Source organism: Eptesicus fuscus, chromosome 11 (genome assembly GCF_027574615.1).
Source record: "Eptesicus fuscus isolate TK198812 chromosome 11, DD_ASM_mEF_20220401, whole genome shotgun sequence".
NCBI classification, from domain to species: Eukaryota; Metazoa; Chordata; class Mammalia; order Chiroptera; family Vespertilionidae; genus Eptesicus; species Eptesicus fuscus.
The window spans coordinates 61,268,987-61,294,070 of NC_072483.1; the positions used below are offsets into that span (position 1 = coordinate 61,268,987).

Below are 25,084 nucleotides of genomic sequence, written 5' to 3' on the forward strand. Positions count from 1 at the left end.
GAACTCGGGGCCTGGGGGGTGCAGGTTCCTAGCCCTGCAGTGGCATGTTCACTGGGTAGAGACAGGCTGAGCTGTCACTCAGAGTCACAACGGGAACGGGACCATGCCCTCAGATTAGCATCATCTTATAAGAGCTTAATAAAGGGGCAATTTACAGAGGTGTGGGTGGGGTGCAGGGCAGCAGGAGTGAAGGGAAGGGGGCAGTGGCGACTAGAGCCTGGGGAGACAGGGACCCTCGGTCAGGGGCAATGGAGACAGTTCCAAGCTCCCCTGCAGGGAGAGCAGAGCCAGCCTGTTCTCTCCCTCCCTGGCCGATCCTATCAGGAGGCAAGGGAGCCCCACCTGCTACAGTCATTCAGCTCTACCCACAGCAGGCGTGGAAAAGCTCGGAGGGACACAGGGACAGACCTACAGCGGCCAGCACAGAGGAGGCCCAGAGCCTGTTTTCTCAAAACAAGCCTCCCGTGTGATCCTGATGCAGGTGACCAAGGGGCCACACGTGGAGAACCACCTGACCAGGTCTGCTGTGGACACCGCTCAGTGAGCAGCACTTCCCGCAGGTGACTCACCGTTCCTGGCATTGCTGTGTCAACATGCAGCCGAACGAATCCACAGAGACAACAGCAAGCTGGCCTCTGCGCGACAGTGACCCAAGCTGGTCCACACCAGGGGGATGGCAACACCAGGTCAACACTGGCTTCTGGGGGTTTGAAAACACTGGGGACAGGCATGGGCCAGGGGGAGGGGGGGATCAAAAGCTAGGGGTCTCTCCAACAGCTCTTAGAATTAAAGTAGGACCCCAAAACACAACGAATCCTAGCCACACTATTCACAAGAGCCGGAAGGTGGGAACAGCCCACTGATGGGTCAGGAGACCAACAGAAGGCGGTCCATCCTTACGGCAGAATGTTACCATAAAAAGGAAGGAAATTCTGACCCACACCGCAACATGGATGAACCCTGGAAACATGATTAGTGGAAGAAGAAAATCACAGGAGTCACGTATTGTATGACTCCATTTACAAGAAGTCTCTGCAACAGGCAAATCCGTGGAGACAGAAGCAGGTGAGCGTTCGCCAGAGGGTGGGGCAGGCAGGGACACCGACTGCTCCCAGGTCTCCTTTTGGAAGTAGGTGGAGGGCGTGGTTGCACAACTTTGTGAATATACTAAATCCCATTGAATTGTGACACTTTAAAATGGTTAACTCTATGTTCAGTACAAAAAATTTTAGAAAAAAAAAGAATCTTTATCAAGAAGCAAGGTCACAGGTGACATCCTAAGTTAGGATGCGTCCCGCGGAACCTATCTGGGGCTACAATGCCGTGCGTGTGCGCAGTCTGAAAAGATAGCTTTATTTAAAGACTATATGCGCAGAGGCATATTTTCATTATAATCAGGTCAGAGAAAGAAGCCCACAGGTAGTCAGCAGGGGAGCTGGTTCAGTAAGGGGAAGAAACCATAAAAGGCAGACGGTACCCCAGCCACGGCCAGGATGCAGTGGGTGGTCAGAGGTGCTGACCGAGACCTCAGGCTCTGTGGCCCCTGGTGCAATTCGCCTGGATAGAGACAGGTGAGGGGCCCCCTTGGCCCCCTGGAGCAATGTGCCTGGATAGAAACAGGTGCGGGCCACCATGAGTGGTTTTTTAAGACCCTAAAAGCCCAACTCAAACTCACTAAGCACAAATGCAAACAGCCTGGGACACCCAAATCAAGGTGAGGGAAGGATGGGGGTGGGCCTGGGCCTGGAGCCATTTGGAGGCACAGTCAATGCTTCCAGCCTCTAGCCCCTGGTCCCCATCCCTATGGGGTCAGCCCCATCACCCCTGATCCACATCCCCACAACGCAACAGCGCAGCTGCGCAGGTGCCACACGCATGGAACCACAGCTTCTCGTTCCCATTTTGCAGATAAGTACGGTAAGGCACAGCAAGGGTCGGTGAGCAGAGATACAGAAGTCCAGGCCACACCCAACCAGAACCACAAGGGAGAAGTGGGAGAAAAAAGAAAAAGGATCCCCAAGGAAAGAGGGTCTTCTTGTCATCACCCAACTGAGGACCCTCATTTTGTTCTCAGCAACAACTGCCCCCCGACCCCCCACCCCCGCCATCAGTGCAGCCAGGATGCTCTATTTGCATCGCCAAAGGATCTGCTTTTCTCAGATCCCATTGATAAACCCGGTCTGCAGGACCGAGGCCCACCCCAGAATCCAGTGTCTGAGGGCCAAACCCTGGTTGGTCATGGGGCCCCGGCCCCAGGGTGCCCTTGGACCAGCCTCACGGAAGGACAGCCAGGGCAGGGCCACCCTGGTTCCTGCCACGGGGGCACACACCCTGTCCCCGCAGGGCCTTACCATGGCGCCTCCCACAGGCATGCTCAGGTTCACTCAGAAGCCCACTCATGTGCGGTACCCTGAAGACTTTCCACAAAAACACAGCGTTCCCCACGTGGACAATATCCTGGACTTGCAGGCAAACTGCCTCCTGACAAACCTTTGATGCCCAGTCAGATGGAGGCCGGTTCTCAAGTTACATCGAGTCCTTTTGAAAGTGAAGATCTGAGCGCGGCAGGAACCTGGTGCGCAGCTGCCCGTGACTCCTCCCATGACGGAGAGTTCTAGAACCCTGCTTAGCCTCCCATCATCCCCCCTCAGGCCTTTGGCTCTGGGGAGCCCGTGTGAGGGTGTTGAGGTCCCGTCTGACCTCAGTCAACCACGGTTGAGCTTCTCCGAGGCACAAGCTCTCCAGTCTGTAAAACGAAGTACTAACGAAGATCTGGCTGGACCCACCACTCCCTAAGAAAATCAAGAACTGCCGAAACCGGTTTGGCTCAGTGGATAGAGCGTCGGCTTGCGGACTGAGGGGTTCCAGGTTCGATTCCGGTCAAGGGCACATCCCCAGTGGGAGGTGGCAGGAGGCAGCTGAATCGGTGTCTCTCTCATCGATGTTTCTAACTATCCTTCTCCCTTCCTCTCTGTAAAAAAATCAATAAAATATATTTTAAAAAAAAAATCAAGAACAAACCTAAGAGTGTTACACACTGTAAACCGCTGAGAAAAATGTAAAAATAACACACAGTTACAGAGGCGCTCGGCCAACACTGCAGGTGACGTTTCTCCCCCGGAAGCTTCCTCTTTGTCAAATCCACGGCCCGAGAATCTCAGGCACCACTCATTCAAGACCCCGCCCTCCTCCTGGAGAGCCCATTCATTAATTCCTCCTCCAATGCCACATCGAGACTTGACACCGCACAATTCAGAAGGACCCCTCTTTCCAGTCACCTGTCCACAGACGGCCTGCTAGTCACCTGGAGCTGCCCGGTGCCCTGGGCCCTCGGTTTCTATGAACCACCTGGTGAGCACCTTTGATTTCCAGGGCTCATTCAGAGTAGGTCCAAGTTCAACACAAATCCAAAGGAAACTTTCATAAGCTGGGTCTTCCCCACTCTGTAAATGAGCAAATGTTATCTGGACTTAACAAAAACCAGAACCATTGTATAGATAAAGGAAAGAAAGAGGTTTCTGTCCAGGTCAACCTTGGCGTAAGCTGAGCACTCCAGCCTCGGGGAGACGTTCGGCCAGTCCCAGAGCCACCAGGTTCGCTTATGTCCAGGTCACCTTATCCCCACGCAGGTCTAGGCCTTCCTCCCGGTCAGGGCCTGTCAACAAATCCCCGGAGGAACCTGGTAAGACCTATGGGTTTTGTCTTGAGAAAACCACCCTCACCTGTAAAGTTGTGCTGCAGACCCTCTCCAAGAACCCTGCCAGCCCTAGCCGGTTTGGCTCAGCCTGCAGACCGAAGGGTCCCGGGTTCGATTCCGGTCAAGGGCACATATCTGGGTTGCAGGCTCCTCCCCAGCCCAGGCCCTGGTTGGGGCTCATGCAGGAGGCAACCAATTGATGTGTTTCTCTCACATCGTTATTTCTCTCTGTCTTTCCTTCTCTCTTCCACTCTCACTAAAAATCAATGGAAAAATATCCTCAGGTGAGGATTAAAATAATAATAATAATAATAATAATAAATAAATAAAATAAAAGGACCCTGCTAAGAGTCCACTAGGGTAAACACACTTCTTCTGTTGTTGATAAAAATTATGTTCAACGCCAAGGCCCGGACCACTATTCTCCATCAGAGGACATCCCAGGCCCACAGAGCATCGACTGGCGCTTTTCTAATTGCATCCAAACCAGGAGGAACGAGAGCACACGCCCCAGCTCATCTGCAGGCACAGTAAGTGTAAACAGGATTTATGGGCGACGACAAAGGAGGAAAAAGAATTGAGTCGTGTTTACTGAGCACAAAGTCCAGGGCGGCCTGGGATGGGGAGGCGGGAGAAGGAAAGGTATCCCTGTGCACAGGAACCAGGCGAGGAGCACACCACACAGGCACAGCAAGGCAGACCCTGCCGGGCGCTGACGGCAGAGTGGGCTGACCCTGACCTGCTGGGTAGCGGATGGTGGCTTGTAATAGGAAGACACCGTGTGACCTCGGACAGCCACCAGCTCTTTAACTCGGCTTCCTCCGCTAAACGCACAGCTTGGCTCAGCGGCCTTTCAAGTCCCTCCCCTCCCCTGAATCGAGTGGAGGGGGGTACTGGGTGCACCCACCACACGTGTGACTCCAGGACCTCTGTCCACCCCACAGGGATGGGAGCATCTCGCCGTGCCGTCCCTCCTGCAAACACCATTGGAGCACGCATGCCTGGAAGATCCTCATGCTCCTTCTGCCCAGCCCTCCCCGAGGCCAGATGCGCACCGCTCAGCAAGAGGGGCCCCGAGTAATTAACTCTGGCCAGTGGGTCGTGTTAATGCCTCTTTGGACCTTTGGGACCCCTGGGGCAACCTGAGGTCAGGAGGGCAATGTGCTTCAGAAATGGCAGGAGCCGAACTGTCATGGCCAGGGCTGCCCCCTCAATCACGTCACAAAGGAGCTACTGGACTACCATCTGGGGCCCTCCACAATGATACGAGACAAGGGTGTCCCAGAGAAGCTAAATGGCTTGCCCACAGTGATGGGGTTATGGGAAAATCAGAGGGAAGGAGGGAGCGAGGGAGGCAGGAGGGATGGAAAGCTTGCAGTAACCCCGGGTGGTTATGAGGCATGCCACCTCCTCCCTTAGCGGGAGAACCAATGGCCATCACTCCCTCCTGCAGGGACGCCCCCAGTCTGGACACCCCGGTGGCCCTGTCCCCTCCCCACAATCAATCAGCAATGGACACAGATTTACAAACTGCCTGCGGACCCAGCACAACCCTCTTCTTCTGAGAGCTGGGAGCTGTAGGTACAAGCGGTCCAGGGCTGCTGTGGCTGGGGCCGCAGGCCATTCCTGGGCCAGGTGCATGCTGGGTGAGCAGCAGCGGCCAGGTGCCCAGGGAGAAGCACAATTCCTGAAGAGCAGCTTCCTTTCTCAAATTCCAGGTCCTCCCCGGACTGCTGTGCTAGGTCTGAGGCTCTCCAGTAACCCTCCCATTTTCCTTTCTGGAGCAAGTCTGCATGCCTATCTAATTTCCTTTCATCCCTGAGAAACTTCTGAGACACTAGCTCCGTTTGTGCAGATGAGGAAACTGAGGTCCGGGAAATTAATTTATGCAAAGTGTGCTTATGTGCTCATAACTGAAATTCATTTAAAAGCAAGGCCAAAGCGTTAGGCTCCGTGCAGGGGCATTTTTTTCTGACCCAGGGATGAAATGCATTCCCTCTGCCCTCCCTAAATCGCAGCCTGCCCAGTCAACTTTACATAATGCACTAACAAAGGGGGGAAACTCCAGGCAGAGACAGGAAAACTGGGGTTTCTGATTAGATTGAAAATTTCTCTGTGAGTCTAAGCAGGTTTCAGTAAGAGACTGGAAGGCTCTTGAAATAAACAATGGTAGAATCTTTCTTCATTCACACCTTTTATCTCCAAAGCCTCAAGTATGCTAAAAATTTCTCATTGTCTTCATGACACAGCCTGCTTTAACAAGGATGAAAAGGCAGGGTAGCGACCAGCCCAAAACACAAGGCTTTTATAAGAACACAGATGCCATTTTTAGCGTAGCGTGTGGCTGGGGGCGGCTGGGGGGTGCGGGGCAGCTGAGGGGGGAGGGGAGACAGCGGGGGGGGGGGGGGGGGGGGGGCGGTGCGGCTCAGGTTTCTGGTCTGTTCACATGCCCTGGGCTTCACTTCGGGGCTCATGACCTCAGTCATCCAATGGCAGCCCTTTACTTACTGAAGCAGCCACCTGTGAGGCATTTCAATGCAGAGGTTGGGAAAGGGGCTGAGTAATGGCCTCAGGTTTGTGCAGGGTTCCCCTCTCTCAGATCCTGGGGAGGTCGGACCTGGGAACCACAAAGGGATTCCACAGGGTGATCTGATGATAAATTCCTAGCGGGACAGGTCATGGTGGGTAGTCATGCCCCTGGCATATAACTTCTAAATGGTTTACCCTGGCCGGAAGCCAGCCCTGTCCATTGTTTCTGTGCATCTAGGTTAACTCACCTTTGAAATAAGCCGTAACCACCAATCTGAAATCCAATCTGGCCTGGCTTTCTCCCACCTTCAAGAACTCTTCCTTAAGTTCTGTCCTTAATGCCTTAATTCTAAATGCGTAGAAGGAACTGCACACTGGCATTCTAATGAAGCATTTTTCTCAGTCTGTTGAGATCTTGCTCCCAGCTGTGTCCTCTGTTTGGCTCCAATAGATTTTTATAAAACTTCTCTACAGGTTTGGACACGCTACTTCAACAGAACTGACCCCATGCGGGGCCCAGGCAGGCCTTGGCAAGGTGCCGGATCGGTGCTTCTAGGTCACCCGGCCAGTGACAGTCCATGCAGGCCTGGATGTCACCATGCCAAGAACACTGGCCTTAGCCGCTCAGTTCCCAGGACATCTGAAAGCTGGGATGTCCCCCACATACAGACCAGAGTAAAAGTGACGCCAAGGAATGAGGGGAGAGTGCCCTGGGAGGAATGAATGGGTACGGGCGTCCTTTTGGGGTGATGAAAAACGCGATGGTGGTGGATACAACACTGGGAACGCACTAAATGCCAACAAATCGTACATCTCAAAATGGTTAATTGGAAATATTATGTGAAATTCACATAAACAAAACACACAATCAGGAAAGTTTGGAGGTCCCCGGTCTGAAAACCCCAGAAGATCAAAAGTTTTTGTTAGTTCTCCCTGTGGTCCAGACAGGGTGCCCAGCCAGCCACCCCTTCGGAGTGGGGACAAGTCTTAACTGTATCCATGATTTTCAAGTAAACTTACAGTTCTGAGGACAAAAATGAATTTCATGTTTATCTTTACTCTAAAAATTAGCTGTGTGGCTCACGTTTGTGGCTCAGAATTGATTTCTGTTGGCCGATGCCGATGCTGGCCTTGGGAACACTGCCCACATAGCTCACGTGTCCTCCTAGGTGCTAGGTAAGGGAGGCAGCAAAGGAGTAGCTTGGGGCACACCGACTCGAGCTTTAGGCCTGGACTTTGCTACTCATTGTAGTAATTCTCTGATCCTGAACTCGCTGAGCCTCATTGGTCATCTGTAAAATGGGCAGGATGCACAATATCCCAGGGCTGGAGTAGACACGACATGCAGCCAGCAGGTGCTTTGCTTAGCTGGAGCTCCCACCTTCACGGACACCCGCAGAGCCGTGGGAATGAGCCAGGGTCTCCCCCACATAGCTCTCAGGGCAAGTTGTGTTATTTCTAGTTACATCCGTCACGGATACTGGTCTTAAAGTGCAGGGCACTGGAGTCACCTCCTTCCAGCTCCCTCACCTGGTTCGGCATCCCGAGCAGCAGCCGTGGACACGTGAACTAGAACCCCTAAACCAGGCGTCCTCAAACTACGGCCCGCGGGCCACATGCGGGTGTTTTTGCCGTTTTGTTTTTTTTACTTCAAAATAAGATATGTGCAGTGTGCATAGGAATTTGTTCATAGTTTCTTTTAAACTATAGTCCGGCCCTCCAACCGTCTGAGGGACGGTGAACTGGCCCCCTGTTTAAAAAGTTTGAGGACCCCTGACCTAAACCAACGTTGTGGGAATTACATGCCAATCACAAAACTGGGGACCAGCAAAACTCTGGACAAAACTGAAATCCTGGGAAGCTCCATCTCACAGTGAACTTGAGACAAATCAGATCTTGACTATTAAGCACAGAGAAAACATGGCATTTATGTTTCTGGGAGGAAAAGCCACCAACGTTGGCCAAATGTGCCAAGACGACGTTTTTTGCCAGAACGAGGGCTGGTCTCTCTGCATGCTGAGACACCCGTCCCCTCTGCCAGCTCCACGGCGGGTAAAGGTGAACCTCCCGCTCCAGGCTCCCGGAGCCCTTTATGCTCAGGTAGAGACAGAGGGCACCGCTCTGGCTCATCTCCAGACGGCCAGGCCCCGTCTCACCCTCCTGTTTCCTCTTCTCAGAAGTCTTGCTGCTCTGGTTCGTCTGGCTCAGCGCCAGAGAAGGCAAACCACATAAATGACAGCCCGGGAGCTGTTGGAGCCAGGGAGGGGTCCCAGGCAGGGCCCCCATGAACCGCTTCCTGTCCAGTCCAAGAGGGGACCTGCATTGGACAAGCCGTGCCTCCATGAGACCATGTGGGGTGAGACAGGAGGTCATACCGCACAACCCACTGGTATCTCTCGAGTGTATCTAGAAAGTCATGCTGCATACTTGTGTTTGATTTAAAAAACCCCAGCAATCTCGCCAATGCCAGGCCAGAAGAATGCGAGGAATGTGGATGCCTTTCACTGGGTTTCACCACCACCCAAACAGCCCGCAGCCTCGGCCAGGGGGCTGCACTTATAAGGCCAGGCCTGCTGGAGGCTGCTTCCTGGGCAGAAGTATTTTAAGTCCCTGGGACCTCAGTGGCAGTGAGGATTGAGCCTGGGCCCAGAAGACTCCCAAATTCTTCACTAATAAAAGCCCCCAGGCCTTAACCTGAAGACGTCCCTAACATTCTTTCTGTCCCTAACATTCTTTCTATCCTAAAGCACAGGCCTTAAGGCAAACAAAGACCAGTGATGTAAAAGTGGGGAGAAGAACGTGGGGGGCAAAATCTCCTCCCCCAGCTGAATGGAGAGTTGTGTGCTTAAAAGAAAACCTGAAAAAAAAAAATCAGGCGCCCGCTTGATTGGGAGATTTTAGTCTTCGAACAGGACCCTGAAAGGAAGCTCCCTGGAGCTGTTCCCTCTCAACTTTCCGCCACTGCCCAGGATTATGCAAATGCCCATTTGATTCTGTCCAATCCCTTCACCCAGGGAGGAAGGACTGTTGTTTTTGAGCACACGAAGGCGGTGGCACGTTAGCTGGACGCTCCCACCCCACTGTCTTTACAAAAGACGGTTTCCTTCTATTGCCCAGAGAATAGAAAGTGCAGCCAAGAAAATACCCCAGAACATTCTACCAGGGGAAGGGTAGCAGTTTCTCTTTCTTTTCTGTGGGGAGTGCCAACTGCCTCCAGCTCTTCCTCATGAACCTGGCTCCTGCTTCCTTTTAACATTTTCTGCTATTGTATTCCCAGAGTGGGGCGGGGCGGGGGTGGGGGGTGGGGGGGGGTGGGGGGACGGACCCGGAACCACAGGGCCACATGGAGCTCTCTGGCCATTGTTTGGGAGCGCATAATCTCTTACGTTATAAGAATAACTCCTTTGTGCAAATACAACAGGACAGCCAACCTGGGCTCTATCTCATTCCGGGTAGAGCGGGAACATTCCATCCGTGGCAACAGAGGGGAAGTCGCAGAAAGTAAACAGAAACGAGGGGCTGTTCTGGGAACTCTGTGGTGCCAGGCCCCCCGGGGATGTCTGGCCTTCCCGTGAAGACAGAGCAGTGCCCTGAAATGCCAAGGGCCGCCGGAAGCTTCCGGAAGCTGCTTCTCCCTCCTGAGCTGCACGTGCGCAGGGCTCCTCTCCCCACATGGGTCTGTGCACCTCGGCCAAGACACAGCTGCCTCCACACCGCGGGTGCAGGGACAGCGGCTCACTCAAACACCCTGTGTGCATGGCTTAGCGCTTACCTGCCACAGGCCACCAGCTCCCGGCGTCAGAGGTGGAGTCCCAGGACCCGGCCTTCCATCCAGAGAAGAAGGGAGATGCTGCAAGACAAAAGGGAACCGTGACCAAGATTCGGTCTCTCAGCCCCAAACCCACGTCTCTGTTTTCCCTCCAAGGCTCTCCCGGTCTAGAGCAGCCGCATTTACGTGGTCAGGCAGGGCAGTGGTGGACACAGTGAGGAGGCGCCCAGGTGCCCGTTCCATGCCAGCTGCTGGGAGTGTGGCCGGTGGGACCCTTTCCTAGAACTGCCCTGTCCCAGGGAGAGAAGGCAGACCCTCACCTGCTCTCAACTCCTGAGAATCTAGGACCTCCCAGGCTGGATGGAGCTCCTTGGGTCTCGAAGGGCTTTGCCGAGACCGCAGGGCAGCCTGCTCCCCTCTGCCCACGCCCCCCGCTCAGAGCTGGTCCCTGCGGTGTCCCCACAGACCGAGCCCAGTCAGAGACAAGGGCTTTTATTTTTCCCCACTGGTATGCCGTCCTTCCCCTGCTGTTACTTCCGCTGCAAAGACTGGCAGTGTTCGCTCAGCAGAAGAATCTTATCAGCTGAACCCTAAAGACACACTCCAATCGCCTACCAGCAGTGGGGCTCCCTCCCCGCGTGGTGGGGTCACCAGGAGGTCCCGCTGCAGAGCACTAACGTGTTAAGTACAGAGCCCACGCCTGTGGCAGGCTCCATAAACAAGTGTGACGATGACAGAGAGAAGCGGGATTGGAGGTCACCACCCTGAGTCCCCCTTAGCTCCCTGCTTCCAGGCTGACACCTGGACCGGGCCACAGGGGCCCTGGGCTTCCGAGGGGCCCTGGGCTTCCGAGGAGCCCTGGACCTGGCCAGGCTGTGAAAGGGGAGGCGGATTCCCTCTGCACACCTTCCCTCAATCAAGGCCTCACAGCCTGCAAACCGTGCCCGCCCCCAAGAACAGACAGCCCAGAGCAGCCCCCCTCCTTATACATATTTCACATGCAATTAAAATGAGGATCGTAAGCAGGCGAGGGTTATCCTGTGAGGCTGGGACAGCTGGCTAGTTTTCAGGACACCGTTTCCCCCCGGGGCTTCAGCAGTAAAATGAATTCCAGATGTACAGAATGACGGGCGGGCGTGCGGGCAGGAAATCAGCCAGAAGGAAAGACCATCTCGCACGGACACCGTGCATCTCGCGGTAGAGACAGACCTTGTCCAGCAATGAGAGGAATCCCACAGGCGAAGGCCACAGGCTCATCCCAGCCAGTGAGCTCCACGGAGGAGGCAACAACGTGAGAAAACACACTCTAACACGACAAGAGAGTAGGTCCCCAAGGAGACGGAGAAACGGGGGTGGGGACAGGATGTTCAAGACACGGAAACAAGGGGCCATTGTCCACTCGTCGATTTATTTTGGACGTGTCCAGCGTACTGCTCACAGGTCCAAGGAAGACTCGGATTATTCTGAGAACCTCCGACTACGCGTCCAAGTGCTTGCTGGAGTCCGAGGGTTTGTGTCCGCCCGGAGCTGTTGGGAACCTCGTCGTGTTAGTTAAAAGGGGAGAAGGAAGTGAAAAACACACCAGAGGAAGTGAAAACCCGAACAGAGGGGCCTCTGGGAAGTGAATTTATGGGTGTTTTTCTGCTTCCTCAGACTTCAGTGCTTCCAATTTGTTCGACAGTGTGAGAGAGAGTATGTTTCTTTATTTCTCTTCTGACTTTTAAGAGTGACTCCTCAAAAGTCACTACACCAGCCTGAGAACTTCGGGAAAACTGGAAAACTGCTAAGCCGGTTCCTTAAGTTTCCAAGCCACCATGATGGGCGTGTATGGATCCACTGGCCAAAGGGTCCTCACACCCTGCGTCTGCTCATTTTGGGGGTGGAGTCTCTCCGGGCAGGAGATGGTCCTGCCTGCTCCCTGCCTCCACCACGCCCTGCCCGCCCGAAAGCGCCATAGCAGTGGAACTAGAGGGGGAAGTGGAACCCTTAAATCCTTGTCCTATTCTAGAAGCAAACTTTGGCTTGTGTGCCAAACCCATCCAATGTGTCAACTGTCTTTGTAAGGCCCATGAACAAAGAATGTTCTATTTTTTAAAAAAATAATTGGGGAGAAACTCAAAATAAGAATAATATTTCGTGATGTGAAAATTATAGGAAATTCAAACCGCAGTGTCTGTAAGTCAAGTTACAGGGAACACAGACAGCCACATCCTTGTGTTCACCTTCTGTCCACAGTTCTTTTGTGCGTCAAGAACACAAAAGCTGAAAATATTTTGTCGGGCCTTTTCCAGAAAAAGGGTGCCACCCCAGGTTCTCGACCAACCCTGCTTATGCACTGGGGCAAAAGGCCAGGCCACGGTGGGCACCCAGGGCCATGGGCAGGCACCCATAGGTGCATGGCTGGACACCAAGTCCTGGCCTAGTTGGCAGATGGCATGAAGGATGGCAAGAGGGAAAGAAAGAAGACAGCAGGAAGGTGTGAGGTGTGGCTAGAAAAGAAAGGAGACAGAGGTGGCCCAAAAGGGAACACTTCATCAAGTCAAAACTGTTGTCCAGAGCTGGCTCCAAGGTCAACAGGGAAGTGCTCCTGTCCCGGGGGCCCCCACCCCCATACCTGATAAGGATCAGTCCTTATGCACCTAATGCTCAAGACATTGATCTCTTGGCCTCGCCATGAACCCTACCTAAGTTCTTCACTGTTTATGGAAGAAACTCTAAGACAACCCACTTAGAAAACCGAGGAAGTAACGCTTGGGCGGACCGGCGATGGCCTTTCTAGTTAATGCTATCCAAACCAACACCTTGGAGGCTCTTCGCGGAAACAGTATTTCGGCAGGTGGAGATGACACAGCCAAGCGAGAGGGTTTGACATCTCACCGGATTCATGTGGTGAAATTTTCTTACGCAGAACACAGAACTGGTTTGTTTACCTTCCCTATAGTTACTTAACATTTCAAATTTCACAGGGGATGAGATAAGGAATACCCTTTCTTCTCGCCTATGAAGCACTGAGTATGAAGCACAAGAGGGAGGGATTTATTGAGACAAACAACCAGACACCACAATGGTTTCTTTATGTGTCTGTCCATTCTCTTTACACACCTGCGGGTTCCTACCTGGCACCTGACACCTATCCAGTCAGTGGTAAAGTTCACGGACTATCCTTCCTCCTTGGGTGAGGTTTCTGTTTGTCCGTGTGTGAGACGGGAGGCCCTAGGTGTTACCTGGGCCCTCTCTCTCAGGTATGTGGACTCCCACAGACACCTGTGGCCAGAAGGTAGCGTTCTCCTCCGCCTTCTCCTTTGGGCTTGTGCTCCTTCTGGTTGGACCTGGTGGGCCTGGGCACAGAAATATTCATGCATTTAACTTACATGAATGAATGGACACAAGTGAGGTGAGAGCAGCGGCTACGACAACCCACATGGAATATTTCAGAAAGACTCCACAAAGGTGCAACGCTATAAAGGGGGCGGCAAACTGGGCCGCATTAAACACGGGAGGAAAGAAGAATAAAACTCTAGAACTCTGGATTCAGACGGTTTAACTAGCATCTTTACGCTGTTGCTTGATTTTAACTTAAACATCAGAGGACCATGCTTGTTAGTTCACATAAGACACTGCTGTCCAATGACACTCAGAAACTACCTTCCCCCAATGTTAGGAAGACAGAAGATAAACTCCCATTAGCCTGCTTCCCACTTAAAAAAAACAACACAAAAAAACAACCTTCTTCTTCCAGGCTTTGACTAGCTTTTCCAACTCACTGACCAGCTAATCTAGGAGTTTTTCAGCCAGACCTGGGCGGGAGGTTCAAGTCCAGGGTCGTGACCGTCGCCAATTGGAAGCTGATGCAGGAGACCTTCCCAGGGGAGTCCTCAGACCTTCGCTCTGACCCATCACCTTCTCCCACGAATATTTGGGGGAGATGGCACAAGTCAGGGAGCTGTGTGCGTGACTCCAGGTGGTGGGAGGCGGGCTGCAAACACAGGACTTCTGAGATGTCCCCGCGTCATACCGAGTCAGCTCTGCCCTTACTGGCTCCATGACCTTTGCTAAATCGCTCACCTGGACTCCGGGCCTGTTTCCTCCAGAGGAAAACAGGGCAGTCCATAATACCATGTGAGAGAACCCCCACTCAACGTGGCTTTGTCTCTTCTGTGTAGATCACATGAGGGCAGAGACTCTGCCTTTTTCTTCGACACATAGGAGACCCTCTATGTAGTGCCAAATACACAGTAAAAACCTCGATAAACTTCTGCTTAAACAAGGCAGTGGTGCTCACCAGTGGCGCGATCCGACTGCTGGCCCGGAGCGCTTACTGAAACAGAAGGCTGGTCTCCACCCCCAGAGGCCCAGGGGTAGGGGCCAGGCCTGAGAATCTGCATTTCTAACTCGCCCCAAGCAATGGCGATGCTATTGGTCCCTGGACCACACCTTGAAAGACAGTGGTATGGACATTTTGGCAAATGAAAGAACTAAGGCTCGAGGTTTCAATGGCTGACCGAGATCAAGAAATGGGAAGCTGGGAGCACACACCAATGTGGTGGGCAAAGCCAGCACCAGTGACCGATACACAGAACCATGGTCAAGTGCAAAGCCACAAAGGGACACCAGGCAGGTGGCGGTGAGACAGGATGTCTCCGAGGGCGGGCCTAAAGCGCTGGGCAGGGTCCCAATGTCGCACTTCCTTCTTCCTCTCCTTCTTCCATGACTGACGTTATGAAACCTTCCAAGTCTGTTCAAGTGGGAAGACGTGGCGTGTCCTGCTTGGGCCAGAGGCAGGGAGTTTCTGTGTGAGTCTGGGGAGCGCACACAGAGTAAGCCGCCCCCAACACACGCTGAGGAGCTGCGAACATTTAGGACAAGTTAGTGTGGTGAAGCCCAGAACCTCTTTGACCTGGACTCCAACCCTGGCTCCGCCTCTGAATGTGTGACCGCCCATATCCCCGGCGCTGGGAGGGTGGGCGACGCTACGGTCCGATGCTGTCCCCATGGTCCCACACATGTGGTGCTCAACAGCTGGTCCCTTTCCCCCAGAGCCCCCCCCCCCGGCCAACCCTTCCTCAGGGTGTCCTCGCGGGAAGAGCTGGCCCCCGAGGAGGAATGCCAGCCTTCTGACCTCTTGGATTCTCCTTTCTGGGGGTCAAATCTTCACCCTGGCAACCTCTTACCTAGCAACAGTGAAAAGGGCAAGAGAAGGAAAAACGCAGCCTGGAGCGGCCCACGTCAGCCCCTGCAATGGGTCCGCATTCCCTTCCACGCCTGTCTCATCCCGGACTGAGGCCCTCAAGAGCCCCCTCCCCTGTTCAGCTTTGCAAAAGGGGTACGGGGCTTCCGTCTGCCTTACGGTCAGGATCGTGGTAACCGTCACAGTTTAGAAAACCTAGCCAAGCGGTGCAGCCAAGGGCGGAACACCGATTTTGTAAGAGCACCAAATAACTCACAGTTCGTGACTCTGAGCACACATCACACACCAGCCGCTCAGCACGGCTGGGCAAAGGCCACCACGGCTGCATGGAAAGGCATTTCCCTCCCGATCCCTCGAGCTCCTGAGCACAGGTGGGAACACGCATGGAATCGGGACCCGGTCAGAACACAGCAGTCCAGGAAGTATTTAAGGGAGAGGAGAGGTAGGTTCTCACTTCCCACCAGGGCCAGCTGAACCTCCCTGATCAGGCTCTCCGCCCAGTGACTGCTCCAGATACTGACTTATTCTCACCTTCGTCACAGGCCACCGTCAGCGGGCCGGAAAGGTTCACGCAGCTACAAACGCAGCGCACACTCTGGGCTGGCGCTCGTCTAGCTCGGAGGGGACACGGGGCTGGCGCCGGCAGGCACCCATCATCTCCCAGATCGCCCTCGGCCTCTGCTCCTTGCGGACTAGAGGGATTGGCAAGGTAACGAAAACCCTGCGCCCTGCCCTCCGGAATGGAAGGAAGAAGCAGCAGGTGCCTACTTCCTGTAAGGCAAGGCTGAAAACGAAGACGCCGAGACACAAAGCTGCTCCTATGGGTACAGAACAAGATGGAGAGGGAACGCCTAGATGGAGAAGGAGCTCGCCGGACCTGGAAGGAGCTTGGCGGACTGGGCTCACACAGGTGTCAAGAGAAGATGCACACACAGGAGTCAGCTCCCTCTGCGTTGGTCTCCGAGCTCCCCGCATCCCGCCAACACAGTGGAACTTTCTGATGATCTGAGCACCTTCTGCCTCACGGATGGTGGACAGTCATGCAGACAGACTTGCTGTCTGAACTCGCTGGGTGGGGCTGCGGTATCTGCCTTGCTCGCGACTCCGAGGAACAGGGAAGCCTGGCCTTCTTGAAGACCACAGGCACAGAACCCAGGCACGGCAGTGAGCCCCTCCCTGTCCTATCCGACACTCCCTAAGAAAGGGGTGCAGTCTGCGATGCCCAGGGCAGCCCTGGGCTCAGTGCCCAGCCTCTCGTCCTGCCGAGGGAGGGTTCTCAGAGGGACCCCAGCAGTCCCGGGGACCATGATGAGCTCAGTCCCCCACCTGGCCCTTGCTTTCCCCCTTCCCCATCGCACTCTCCCAGTTCTCCACTCCTGCTTCGGGAGGCCACCTCTCCCCCAAAATCAGCTCCCCGTTGCCTCAGGCTCGGCACTCGGGGGTCCCAGACCAGAGGAGAGGTCAATATGAATCTGGCACCAGATGCTGGGCCTTTCGGCCAAGACACACACAGGGCTGGTGATAGAAACCTGCACGTTCTCGGTCAGTTCTGCCCAAAGCCAGTGGGCTATTTCACCGTGTTAGAAATGCCCGATTTAGAAAGCCAAGGAAGTATTTTGTTCCATCAATAAAATACATTTACACTCTACTAAATCTGGAGAAAAGCAAAGGATATTTATACTGCAACTGACATTTTTACATTAAAAATACTATATAAATGCACTGTGGCTCACTTCCAGGCTAGAGGCCATCGGAGCTCATGGTTCCCAAGGAATTCCTGATGCTCAGCTGGGCCTGGATCCCAGTTCCGGCCCCACGGGCCCAGCCCAGTGTCAGCAGGAAGCCCACTAACCTCCTGAGAGTACCACAAGTTACGACCTCGAGTCACTTACATGTAGGGGCTCTGCTCAAATGTCACCTCCTCAAATCCCCAGACCCCCATGTTGCTTTCCCAGGGCGGCTGCTATAACAGAATGCCAGCAACTTGGTGACTTAAAACAAATGTATTCTCCTATAGCCTGGAGTAGGAACTCTGAAACCAGTTTCACCAGCTAAAGTCAAGGAATAGGCAGGTCTGGTTCCTTCTAGAGGTTCCAAAGGTAGAATCCATCTACCTGCCTTTTTCAGCTTCTAGCAGCACCCGGATTCCTGCCCTGTGGTCCCTCCCTCCACCTGCAAAGCACATCACTCTAATTTCTGTCTCCATCATCTCATGGACTTCTCCTCTGTAGTCAGATCTCCCTTTGCCTGGCTCTTAAAATGACACTTGTCAGGCCCTGGCCAGGCAGCTCAGTTGGTTAGAGCGCTGTCCTGACACACCAAGATTGCAGGTTCGATCCCCTGTCAGGGCACATATAAGAAGCAACCAATGAATGCATGAATACGTGAAACAACAAATTGATGTTTCTCTCTTTAAAAATCAACCAATAAAAATATTTTTTAAATGACACATCATTACATTATACTAATAGTCACAGGTTCTAGAGATTAGGGTGTGTATATCTTTGGGGAACATCATTCAGCCCAACACATTCCCCACTTAAACCAGCACACCTTCCCCTCCCCCACTCCCTCACCGGCTTCACGCATCACTCCTGACATTCTTTGTCTGTCGCTTGTTATTTCCTTTCTCTTCCACTAGAACAGTGGTCGGCAAACTCATTAGTCAACAGAGACAAATATCAACAGTACAACGATTGAAATTTCTTTTGAGAGCCAAATTTTTTAAACTTAAACTTCTTCTAATGCCACTTCTTCAAAATAGACTCGCCCAGGCCGTGGTATTTTGTGGAAGAGCCACACTCAAGGGGCCAAAGAGCCGCATGTGGCTCGTGAGCTGCGGTTTGCTGACCACTGCACTAGAATAAGTGCTCTATGAAGGCAGGTGGCTCCCCTAGACTACAGGCATTCAGTAAATGGCCTTGGCACCCCCATGCAATCGTCAGGAACTCACCTGTCTCATTCACTGTTGTATCCCAGCTCCCAGGCCTGCACTGGGCACACAGTAGGATGCTCCATTAGCAAGACCCGTTCCTGAACATGAAACAAAGTCCCCAGGTGCCTGTGATCTGCACATCCGTTTGCCTCCCATGTGGTCCCAGGTGCATCTCTCCCCCAAGCCCACTGCCCTGCAAGCCCCCCTTCAGCACATCCCTCTGCTCACGAACACAAACTGCCTGCTTCCTCCTGCCACTTGCCCATTTCAGGGCTCTCTCCTGGCCTATCCCATCTCCAGCCTCCTAGCCCCTCCTGCCCATTTCCTTCACTCTGGCCAGGTCATTTGCCCACCTTAACCCTGCACACAACATCCCTCAGCTCCCAGCCCCCATGACTCCAAGCGTCGGTGACACCTCTGCCACCCCACTAAAGGACAGCGCTTCCTTCCGGGCAGGCCGACCTGACGCAGGTGAGCTCACAACCTCCGGTTCCCTGGGGCTAAATCTCTGATGAGCACTTACGCTCCCTGAGGAAGATGCCCTTACATTTCTCCAGTGCCCTCCAGCTCCTGGGCCTTGCGTCAGATGGGCCAGGAGGTCAGGCCCTGACCGGGCACAGGCCGTCCATGACTGCATGGCCACCGTCTCCACGGCAGGAAGAGCAGCCGCCCAGCGTCAGCGTGATGACGGGTCCAAACACAGAAGTGAACAAACCTAGCGAAGCCACAGGGCTGCCCACGAGTACCACCCGCCCACAGGAGCAGGCGATGCTCCTCCTCACCCGAGAGGGGCCCAGGCACCACCGGAAACCAAAGTCAAAGTATAGCCGGGGTGAGGGGGGATTAGGGTCTCTGGTAATCAGAAACCCAGGACACCCAGTGAATTTGAATTTCAGATACACAACCATTTTATTAGTGTATGTCTGCCCCATATGGTCAAATGTTCCTGGGCGTCCTGCAGCTTTATTTGCTAAACCTGGCACCCCAAGGGGACTACAGGGGTGGCCCCCCAGACTGTGCCACTCAGAGAGGTTTCCCAAGACGTGCAGCTTCAAGGGGAGAGGTGGGAGATGGCCTGGCCCGGGCAGGGTGGCCAGGAGCCAAGCTCACCACGGGGCTAACGTCCACTCCTTCCAGAGTTCACTAACCAGAAGGTGCTCTCCGTGAGATTTCCGTCTCATTAAAGAGCTTTTTAAAAATAAAATGTTCCTTGCCAGCTGTAAAAAGGGGTTGTCTCCATACTATTTTTCCATTCCGGCATAATTCTTCAAGAATTCACAAACAAAGCCGCGGCCCTCCGACAACAAAGATCGCCATGGAGACAGATCACCTCCATCATGACTTCACCTCCCGTTCCACCAGAACCTACTGCAGATTGTTACCAGAAGAATCCTTGTGAAAACAAACACGAGCCCACGGCATGGCAGGAAACGTAGCAGCTCTTTCTAATTTTAACTTGCTCCAGGAATGCATTCGCGCTGAACGGCTGGGCACATTCTCTGCAGGCGCCGCGTTCCTTCAGGAAAGCGGTCACCCCCCTCCCACCCCCCCCCCCCCCCCCCGGAGTTCACAGACGCTGGCAGGAGGGATGAGCCCAAGCTGGTCTCTCCGAAATGACTGAGAGGCCAAAACATGGTATTTGAACAGGAAAGCACTCCCCGACCAGAGGGTGAGCCACAGAGGGGGACACACGGAGCCGACTCGGCACAGGAAGGCAGCGTCCAATAATTACCATAAGCAGGAGCCAGTTTCCCAGGCCCGGTGCCAAGGCGAGGGGACCACGGGCCAGAAGTGAGAACACCTCACAAACAACCCTGCAGATCCCCCGCCTGGGACAGAATTCAGAACAAGCCCCATTGGATTTTTGAAGCCCACGTGGCCAGGGGACAAACAGGGAGGCAGCATTTGCAATGCTTACAGCCAAGAAAGGCTTATTTTCCAGAAAATTCCGAAGGACTACAACTCATCAAGAAGAAAAATGGGCAAGCACCATGCAAAAGGATCTTTGCCTGAGAAGAAACCAGAATAGCCAATAAGCGTTAGTTTAGGGCTAATGATAGGGAACGCATAAATTAAAATCAAGTCAGATACCTTCTCATATCCACCAGTCCAGACATCCCCCCAAAAGGAAGTCCGCCGAGGGCCCCGCTCCCTGACACCTGGGGCTCTCTATGTGGCTGTTTGCTTCTTCCAAGCCAGCAAGACAGAAAGTCTGTCATCAGGAAGCCGGACTTTCACAGGCCTCTGGTGTAATCTAATCATGGGCGTGGCCTCCATCACTTTGGATAGATCGATCCTATCCGTTAGAAGCAGGTGGCCAGGCCAGCCCCATCTGGGCGGGATCACCCGGGGTGTAAATACGGAGAGGTGGGGGTCACCAGGGGTCATGTGAGAGCTGGCCAGCCACAAACAGCACAGTTCCATTCACACCGAGGTTAAAAACAGTTTTCAGAAATGGCATTGCATAGGGACACATGTTTATTGCTATGAGGCAAAATTATCAATAAAGGGAATGATAACCACAAAATTCAGGACAGGACTACCTCAAATGCTTAACGCATATTAAAGACATTCTGGGGAGGCAGGTGAGAAGAACGCAGGGTTGGGCAGGGGGATCAGAACTTCAAAGTTAAGGGTCAAGTTCCACTTCTTGGCCTGGGTAGTGGCTATCCAAGTCTATAGGAGTGTTCATGGTTGTTGTGATTTTCTATACTTCTCCAATATGTTCAAGTATTATTAATATATCTCAAGACTTAGGAACCACAGGGCTTGGCCCCGGGGCACCCCATGGAATAGTCAGGACAGGTGCCCTGCGCACTTGTGGGGCCTCGGAAATGCCCCGCCTCCCTGCAAGGAAACAGGCCAGCCCCGACCTGGAAGCACGGCTCCACCTGGAAGTCCCTCTCTTGCCAAACCAAATCCAGAGGCCTCCAGCGTTACCTGGCAGCCTTCTCCTCCCAGGATGGGTTAGGACTTCCAGATCTCGCCCCACCCCTTGCGGCTCCTGCCCATCACTGAGATGTGGGCCTTGGACTCTGCAGACCTCAGCCTCCTCATTAGTCCAGGGCTGCCCTCCAAGGCCTCCAAGCGCCCCGTGGTAGGGGCTTTGTCCCTCTCCAGGCATCTGAAAACAAGAGCCATCAGAGGCTGGAAGTGGGGAGCCACCCAGACCACATCCTGTTTGGCTGCGGCATCGATTCAGTCATGCCAATATTGCGGAACAAAAGAAGGTTCCGCACAGGCTTCAGGGAGAGACGCCACAGCAGGGAAGGAACCCAACCAGGCTCTGGCCAGGGGCACAACGGCCCAAGCGCACGCCAGCTCAGCCCATACTCAGCCCACGGCTGACAGCCGGTCGGTGCCCAGGGCCCTGCGTTTGCCCACCCTCTGCCCCTAACGGCTCAGGCTTTCAAATGTTGGTGAGTGAATGACTGACCACGTGCTTCTGAGCGGGATGAGGACACGACAGTGTAGATGAGTCCTGAGTGACGGGGAGTTGCTGGGAGCACAGGAGAGCAAACCCCCATGAGGCCCGGCAGCAATGGCCACCCTGCTCCCTGGGAGGCGTCTTAAACAGGAATAAAGACCCCCTGGAAGTCTAGCACCCAAAAACCTGGCCTCTTCGAGAAAAACCCTCTGCAAACCAGCACAGCCGGCTCCACCTGAAGAGCCGAGGAAGGGCCCGGAGGTGTGACTTCTCCAACGTCCCTGAAGCCCTTCGATGGGGCCTGCTGTGGGTTTTGATTGAAATGGGCAATGAGTCTCAGTCAGGGACCAGATCTGCATGCCTGGGGTTGAGAAGCAGAGTGATGAGGTGAAGAACCTTCTGGAAAGCCCAGGCAGCAGGGAAGGGGCTTGTGAGTGGCCCCTGGTGCCGTCAGGACACCCAAGTGTCCATCTGGCTCTTTGTCACATCACAGGAGAAGGGCGACACCGGATGTTCACAGGCCTCTGGTGCCCACCCAGCAGGACTGTAAGCCCTGGTCCGAAGAGTTCACCCGTCAGCTGGGAGATGCCACCTGTCCCGCCCGAGCAGCTGCAGGTGCGATGCTAACGCACTGACTCTGGACTGCATGGGTCAGGAGCCCAGCTCCCACCCTCTCCTCCCACAGGGCCCTGGGCAGGCAGCAGACCTGCCTCATCTCTATGAGGGGCCCCTGTGGGGAGTGAGTAACATGCGGGAAGCTCCCACAAAGCTCCAGGTCCACATTTCACGGTCGTTTCTCTCTGATGGTGAACCAGAGGTGCACACAGACTACCTAGGACCACGCCCAACTCGACTGCTCCTCCCACCGGCCACGCCCTTGTCCCTTTCCAGCTGAATCTCACCCGTTTACTCACATTCAGGCGTATCTTCCAATTTATCCACCTGACAAAATTCCAGATCCAGCTCCCCAGGAAGAAAGCATGAGCCCTAGTCCTCCCAGAGGCCCCCCCGCCCCCTCCCCCTGCTGCCCGCCAGATCGCACCCCTGATGATCATGGAGCACCTAGCTACTCTAAGTGCCATCCCGGACCAGCAGCCTCTTCCCCAGGCCAGAACCTGCACGTTCAAGAGACTCCAGGCGATTCCTGTGCACACAGCTTTGAGCTGGGCTGGGCGGGAACACGGCAGGTGCAGTGGAGTCCTGCCTTTGTTGTCTGCTCTCCTGAGCTGGGTCCTGTAAGAAGGCCTTCTCCTCTAAGATGACTAACTCAGGTGCAGGGCCGGTGCCTGCGGGCGAGTGCGACTTCCTGGGGGGGTGGGTGTGTAACTGTGCCTGCTCCCTGTGCCAGCTCGTGGCATGAGGAGAAGACAGCTAAAGGAGCAGATGGCTCAGCGTGGCCGCGTGTGCTCTGCACACGCCTTATTCAGCCATCTTCGGAGGAGATGTTTCCCATGCATCAGTCCTGGGCCCCGTGTGGGTAACAGGACTAGCGGGGCCCTGGGCCACCACCATGAACACGTGGCCCCGCCCCCCAAGACTCATACCCCGGGCTCTGCATTTCGGAGCAGTTTATAAAGGGGCCCATTGTCCCCGGCTCGGCTCCCTTTCTCAGGTTCACCTGGCAGCGACGATGGCATTTGTGTTTGGAAACCCGCTCCCGCCCCGGCCGGGAGAGCAGCTCACCTGTAAACGTCTGGTCCAGGAGAGAACAAAGAACGCGCTGTGGGCAAGAGACGGGCCCCGGCCTGACCCCGAGAGGGCTGGGCCCCCAGCGCCCGGCTTTGAGGAACTGGGCGGCTGCTGGCCAGGGTGTGGAAGCCCTGGGCTTCTGCCTGACAGGGGGCACCCGGATCCCGACACCAGCCGTGGTCACTGCATGAAGCAGACATGGGTGCAGAGGGCCACGCCGGCACCAGAGCCGTATCGTGAAACCCCGCCACCCACTGGCCTTCCCTGCCCCTCTAAATAAACTCTTTTAGAATAGAGTTAGAGTCATAGAGAAGTTGGGGTGAAAATGGCCTGTTTGTATGTATGACATTTAGACAAACCAAATGGTAATCACAAAACAAAAATCCAGAGCTGAGACATGAAACATAAAAAAAGAGGAAACGGAGAAAAATGATACAAAAGCTGTGAAGATAACAGTTTTGAGTGGGTAGTTGTAAGTGACCTTCCACTGGATGTGCCCGCTGTTTGATGTTTTTCTCATGGTTCCTCTGGGGTGGTGGATTTTGGGGAGAAAGACCACAACGTGAAGTACCCTCTTCATCTCTTCAAATCAAGGGCACGCACACACTTGATACAACCTACCACAGCTGACGCTGACCTTGGTCCCCTGGCCTCCTTCTCTTCACCTCTTTCTCCGGGCCCCACCTCCCTCTCTGCTGAAAGATTTCCCCACCTCCACCGCCAGCCAGAGGGTACAAACACAGGCTCCTCTCTCTCCAAGAAAACAAGCAAAGAAACGTGCGCAGAGCACGGAGCCCTGGCTTAGCTGCGGGCAGCTCTACGCGAAATACAGAGCAACCTCTTTTCCACATACACACGCTCCCTGTTCCCTCGTAAGGACCGAGGCTAGAGAGAGACACAGACCAGCAGGAGTTTAAAACCGAGTGGCTGGATAAATAAAGCTGATGACCTGGCCTTGTTTACGAAAAGGCAATTTCTACGAGAGCCCAGATACCAGCTGCCCTGCTCAGGCTCCTGACACACACCTGGCCAGCTGGTGCTGGGTGACATGGGTTACCCATGTCCTTCACAAGGGTCACCAGAGGCGAGCCCCTAACCCTAGGGGAGGCAGGCACATAGAAAGGACATGTAGGTCCCACACTCAGCTGAGAACCCCTCCCGAGCCATCATTCCCTTCGGAGAGCTCCGTGTCTGTGTGGGACTTGAAACACTGGGCTGAGGACACGTGCAGATGGAGGTGGGGGGCGAGGAGAGGAGAAACAAGGTGGGGGGCAGTGGGGAGAGGAGAAACATGGGGGTTACCCTGGAATGCTCCAGGTCAGACCATGTTTGTTCAATTTCTGACCTTCAAAGCTTAGGTGAACTGTTCTCTGCCTCGGTTTCCCCATATGCTTAATGAAGATGCTCACAGAGGGGTGAGCTCCCCAGGCAGGGGTAGATGAAAGCTCTGTTACCCCATGGAATTCAGGTGCCAGGTGTCTGGGTTCAGTGCTGCACTGTGACCTCAGCAGGTGACTGACGTCCCTGGGGAAGTCGTCCCACCTGCAGGAGGGAGGGAGAAGGGCAGCACGCGGGCACGCTCAGCACTGCCCCACACCCACCGAGAACCGCCACGGAGCCGCTGTCGCCGCCGCCATCACTGGGAGGCCGGAGGATTCAGTCTTGGCACAACTAACTACCCAGCCAGAACCCAGCGCTTTGTCTGCCTGCCGAGGAGCCCCGAACACAAAGCTGCCGCCTCCCCTGGGAACGAAGGCTCGGTCCCTGCACCACAGCAGTTCAGGGACATCCGATCCCCACCAGCCTTCACCCCTCTGGCCCCCGAGCTTTGAGAAGTACCAGGCAGCTGC

The 25,084-nt window shown here is 54.4% G+C and overlaps 1 protein-coding gene across 4 annotated transcripts in view; it reads right to left on the reverse strand.

Annotated features, from left to right (window-relative positions):
* SH3BP4 (SH3 domain binding protein 4) overlaps positions 1–25,084 on the reverse strand; it is a 78,213-nt gene that overhangs the window by 31,754 nt on the left and 21,375 nt on the right. For 2 of the 4 annotated variants that reach the window (XM_028140622.2, XM_054722974.1), the window contains exon 2: positions 9,999–10,076. The exons of 1 other annotated variant lie outside the window; for it this stretch is intronic. The gene's annotated coding sequence lies outside the window, so the exon portion shown is untranslated. Of the gene's footprint in view, positions 1–9,998; positions 10,077–24,688; positions 24,717–25,084 lie in introns of those variants that run through there. One more of the 4 variants, XM_054722975.1, reaches the window with a different exon arrangement.